Source organism: Ovis aries, chromosome 12, assembly GCF_016772045.2.
Source record: "Ovis aries strain OAR_USU_Benz2616 breed Rambouillet chromosome 12, ARS-UI_Ramb_v3.0, whole genome shotgun sequence".
NCBI classification, from domain to species: Eukaryota; Metazoa; Chordata; class Mammalia; order Artiodactyla; family Bovidae; genus Ovis; species Ovis aries.
In genome coordinates this window covers 69102903-69109156 of record NC_056065.1, presented here as the reverse complement: position 1 = coordinate 69109156, position 6254 = coordinate 69102903, and positions in this window count along the sequence as shown.

The following is a 6254-nucleotide window of genomic DNA, read 5'->3' as shown; positions in this document are numbered from 1 at the left end:
CTGAGGAAAATTCTTAAAGAGATGGGAGTACCAGAGCACCTGACCTGCCTCCTGAGAAATCTGTATGCAGGTTGAGAAGCAACAGTTAGAACTGGACATGGAACAACAGCCTGGTTCCAAATAGGGAAAGGAGTATGACAAGGTTGTACATTGTCACCCTGTTTGTATAACTGGTATGCAGAGTACATCATGCGAAATGCTGGGCTGGATGAAGCACAAGCTGGAAACAATATTGCCAGGAGAAATATCAATAACTGCAGATATACAGATGACACCACCCTTATGGCAGAAAGCAAACAGGAACTAAAGAGCCTCTTGATGACAGTGAAAGAGGAGAGTGAAAAAGCTGGCTTAAAACTCAACACTCGGAAAATTAAGATCATGGCATCCAGTCCCATCACTTCATGGCAAATAGATGAGGAAACAATGGAAACAGTGACAGCCTATTTTCTTGGGCCCCCAAATCACTGCAGATGGTGACTGCAGCCATGAAATTAAGAGATGCTTGCTCCTTGGAAGAAAAGTTATGACCAACCTAGACAGCATATTAAAAAGCAGAGACATTACTTTGCCAACAAAGGTCCATCTAGTCAGTGCAGTTCAGTTTAGTAGCTCAGTCGTGTCTGAATCTTTGCAACCCCATGAACTGCAGCACGCCAGGCCTCCCTGTCCATCACCAACTTCGAGAATCTACCCGAACTCATGTCCATTGAGTCGGTGATGCCATCGATCCATCTCCTCCTCTGCTGTCCCCTTCTCCTCCCGCCTTCAATCTTTCCCAGCATCAGGGTCTTTTCAAATAAGTCAGCTCTTCGCATCAGGTGGCCAAAGTACTGGAGTTTCAGCTTCAACATTGGGCCTTCCAATGAACACCCAGGACTAATCTCCTTCAGGATAGACTGGTTGGATCTCCTTGCAGTCCAAGGGACTCGCAAGAGTCTTCTCCAACACCACAGTTCAAAAGCATCAATTCTTCGGCACTCAGCTTTCTTTATAGTCCAACTCTCACATCCATACATGACCACTGGAAAAACCATAGCCTTGACTAGACAGACCTTTGTTGGCAAAGCAAAGTCTCTGCTTTTGAATATGCTATCTACGTTGGTCATAACTTTCCTTCCAAGGAGTAAGTGTCTTTTAATTTCATGGCTGCAATCACCATCTGCAGTGATTCTGGAGCCCCCCAAAATAAAGTCAGCCACTGTTTCCACTGTTTCCCCATTTATTTGCCATGAAGTGATGGGTCTGGATGCTGTGATCTTAGTATTCCTATGGTTTTCTCAGTAATCGTGTATGGATATGAGAGTTGGACCATAAAGAAAGCTGAGCTTTTGAACTGTGGTGTTGGAGAAGACTCTTGAGAGTCCCTTGGACTGCAAGGAGATCCAACCAGTCCATCCTAAAGGAAATCAGTCCTGAATATTCATTAGAAGGACTGAGGCTGAAGCTGTATCTTTGGCCACCTAATACAAAGAGCCAACCATTAGAAAAGACCCTGATGCTGGGAAAGATTGAAGGCAGGAGGAGAAGGGGACAACAGAGGAGGAGATGGTTGAATGGCATCACTGTCTCAATGGACATGAGCTTGAGCAAGCTCCAGGAGATGGTGAAGGACAAGGAAGCCTGGTGCTCTGCGGTCCATGGGGTTGCAAAGAGTCGGACACACCTGAGTGGCTGAACAACACCACTGCAGAGTCCTAGGTCTTTCCCCTGCGTTATGCTTCCCTCAACCATAAGGAAAACCAGGCAAGGGGCTGTCTGGTCTCCTTGCAGCCCTTCTCCACCCTATACCCTAAAAAGCTTCCTGATGTAGCGAAAAAGCTTCAGTCTGGGTTCAAATCCCAGTTCTTGTGCCTATGATCCTGGGTGAATTCCTACATTCTGAGTCTTAATTTCCTTATCTGTAAAGTGAGAGAATTATGTCTATTTTACAGAAAGAAATGACACGATGTACATTTAAAAAAAAGAGCCTGGCACAGAAAAAGTACTCAACAAATATTAGTTCCTTTTCTTCTGAGGGAAAGTCTACAGTGTCACCTTCATACACGGGGAGGATGGCATAGTAATAGTGTGTGGCTGCAACCAGGAAAAACACATGCGATGAACCAGGGAAATAAATGAATGGATTTGCCAGCAAGAGACATTGTTATTTTATCTCCCTGCCAAGCCTGATTTTCCCAGAGATAATGCATTTCTTTGGATAACTCAGCAACCACTCAATCCAGATATAGTCTCTCAGGCAGGCAACATGTTTACAGTCAAAATGCTCACTTCCACTTCAAGTTTCCAATCCCCTGCTGCTACTTTCTACAAACTTAATTAATTAGTTGCAGCTAACATTTGTTCAACCTCATGCAGCAATGGGAGACTGAAGGAAACAGGCTCTCATAAATTAAAAACATTTCAAAATATTGTCTTCTCCCAAGAAAACATTTCTTCTTTTTTTTTTTTTAAATTAACACTCCATTTGGATAACTTTAAGGTTTCAAAAGAAAACAAACAAGGGAGTTCCAATGACTGTTGATTGTCTTTAACTATTGCATTGCCATTGATCTATGCTACCTAAGCCCTGTCATCCCCTTAATAGATATGCAACGGGTCCTATACCTATCTCCTTTGTGATGCTTAGGTAATTATATCACATATGGTCCTGGTGTGAAAATGCCTGCCACACACTTCATCAGCCAGCAGATTAAGAGATGCCTAAACCCTAAGTGATAATGTTGTCTTAGAAAATTAAAAGCTCAACTATCATATTGAAGGCAATGGTGTGTAGCAAAAGGGTATGGTAATTTTTCGTTTTTCTTATTGATTTGGTTGTTTCACTACCAAGACATAATAACACTGGTTAAGATTAAATAATAGGAAGAGTAGCTAGGAAATGGCCTTCAGGCAGATGTCACCTCATCCCAACTGAGTAGTCCAAGGGGTTCAGGTGGGTCTTTCTGATTTGTCGGCTTGGTGAAGAGCTACCAGTTGAGTACGTATATTCTCTTGGGGAAAGTTCCTCCAATGACCAGTGAGTATGAGATAGTGTCCCAGTTGCTGCTTTTCTACTACCTGCCATGATTTTTAAATAGTGTTTCCTTATCTAAAAAGGATAGTTGTATTCACCCTGTCTATAGTACATGGTTGCTGAGGTACTCTGGGCAGTTCTGCATAAATATATATTGCTGTTTTTGTTGTTGCTGTTGTTGTGAATAACAGTATGAAGAGCACTGAGCTTAGAGCTGGGACCTGAGTCCTAATCACAGCTCCGTTGATAAACGAATGGAGTCAGCACCTTGGGAGAACGTAAGAAAGCACGGTCAGGGTGGTGAAGAGTGTCACAGTACCAACAGTGATGGGCAGACCACTCGATACGAGACGATGCTTCTACAGACTCTTGAAGATTGTTAAAATGGCCGCGATTTGTGTGTAATTATTAACCAATCTCCTTTTAGTTCACTTTGGTGTATTTTCATCTTTTCATTTGTGTGCATAATAATTCTAACATTCAAAAATATATCACAAACACAGGTTTAAGTTACCACTGATTAAATCATGGGAGTGGAAGAGAACAAAAGGGATATTTAAGCATGCAGAAATTAAATCCCCATACCACTAACTCAGTACCTTTAACTTAGAAATGTGATCGCATGACCATTTTCAGAGATTCTTGTTAACAGTGATGTTTACTGGCCACTAGAAAACTAATCAGAGCCACTATAGCAACTGAAAAGCCTTGGTTTAACTTTGTGCAAATAATACCATACAAATAGCTCCACGTGTGCCTAATCACACTGTGTATCATAATCAGCCTCATATTTATTATGTCAGATTATTTTATTCTTATCTTTATTAAATTTTTCTGAGTTTTAACTAACTCGTGTGTGTGTATGTTCAAATATATACAGCACTAAACATAACAAATCTCTACATACATACATATAATATATATTCATATATATTTTATGATTATTGAAATATAAAGAGATAAGTATCTAGATATATAGAATCATCTCTCTGTCTCTCTCCACATATGTGTGTGTGTGTCTGTATCTGAACAAGAACACACACACACACAAACACGTACACAATGAGAGAGAAAGAGAGAAATAGACATAAAGCACAAAAAAACTGATTGCCTATGAGTTGTCAGCACCTCTTCTCTTCACAAAAAATAACCCAAATTTTGGTGGGGATGCTAATATGTCCAACTAAAAAAAAAATATTTGCAGCATTGCTTGCAAAGAAGAGTGGCTATATATCTAACTACTGACCAACAAAGTAGAAGAACTGTGGGCTTGGAGCTTCTAGGGGAGCAGGCTAAAAGTAGGGCTGATGAGGTGGGCAAGCATGCTTGCCCCTCGCCTTCCCACTTCTCTCTGCTTGCAGCACTGACTCTACACTTGCTGAGGATCAGCCAACTTGTGATTCTGAAGTGACAAATCCATGCTAAGGATGATGAAGTGGAAAGATCAAGGGAGGCTAAGTCTTTGCTCTCATCAAGGTTTGCCAAACCAGCTTTGGATTACTAGACTCCATACTTCTCATATATGAGAAAAATCAAACTCTGCTCAGCTGGTAGAGAATCCCCCTGCAATGCAGGAGACCTGGGTTCGATTCCTGGGTTGGGAAGATTCCCTGGAGAAGGGAAAGGCTACCCACTCCAGTATTCTGGCCTGGAGGATTCCATGGACTGTATAGGCCATGGGGTCACAAAGAGTTGGTCGCAACTGAGTGACTTTGACTCTCAGTGTTTTGCAGCCACTCTGGGAGTTTCTGCTTTCAGTAGTGAAATATAATTCTTAACTGATGCAAGAAGAACATTGATCCTTACCCTCAAGGCATGTATATTTTCACTGACAAAACCAGGTAGGTATTCATGTTTGACCTGATTCAACAAGAACATGGACATGTATATGACTGAGTGCTTTACAAATAGCACAAGCTGTAAATGCTCCAGTACTTCAGAAGAAAAGAGTATGCACTGGAGTTTTTGAAAAACATCTTCAGATGGAAAGGACCTGCACTGGCCCTATCACTCAAAGACATGCTAATAATTAGAGATTTAGGGAGTGCGTTCCAGGCATAGAGAATAGCAAGAATTGATACAAAGATCAAGGAGGAAAAAAAAAAAGAAAAGCACAGTTTGCTGACTGACTGGGCCAGAGGAGGGGCCCAGACTGTGGGTAGCCAAAGATGAATGTGAATAGGTAGGATAGGGCTGGGTGACAGTGACCTTGAACATCAAGCTGTGGAATCTGGATTTACAGGCGGTATGTAGCCGTCAACCATCAATTTTTTCCTGGCCTTTTGGTTACTCACTTGTCCCATGTTTATAATTGCTTATAAGATAGTCCAATGGGACATCAAACTGATCCCAAATATAACCTGTCTAAAAATAGAACACATCATTTTCCTTCACAAGAGAACAGTGGTGTTATCAATCACCCAGCCTTTTAGGATAGAAATTCTGGAGTCATTTTTGACTTATTTTCCTTCTCCCAATCCCTATAACCAATGCCTTCTAGACTCATCCCTCCCTCCTTCCTTCAAAATGTCTCGAGTTCATTTTTCTTCTATCCATTTCAACCATCACCATCTGGTCTTTTAACCATTTCTCCCCAAAGAGCCCCCTAACAAATCTCTCCCTACTGACAGCCTCTCTCTGCTGTAGTCATTCTAAAATCAGTGTCAGAAAAGCCTTCCTAAATTACTATTTAAATGACATTAGCCCTCCCCCACCCCATACTTTGAAGCTTAAATTTATCTGCTGAGCTCACAAAACCATTCATATTATTTTTAAAATTTATTTATTTATTTTAATTGGATGGGGGACCATTCATATTATTACCACTGAACCAATCTACCCTACTTCCCGCCACACCAGAACCTGCCGGATGCTGCCATCATCTGGACCTCCTCAAAGGACCTTCCCACTCTACCCTCATTCCTGGTTCCCACTCACTTAAAATGCCCACTGTTTTCCTTTTGGGTTGTCTAAATACTAGTTATTCTTAAGATTCAGAAAATTAACCTCTTCTTCAAAGGTTATTTCAATCAACATTCATCTTCCCTTTTCTAAACTCCCACCCTGTTTATAGTTTGTAACACATAATGTATTATTTCTAATTGTTCATGTGTTTGTTTCACATTTGCCAGACTAAATTGCAAGAGTATGAGATCTCTGGATAGCTGAAACATTTGCCATCCACTCACAGAGTTGAGGAACCCCTATGTAATACATCTTTATGTAGCCCTATGGAAGC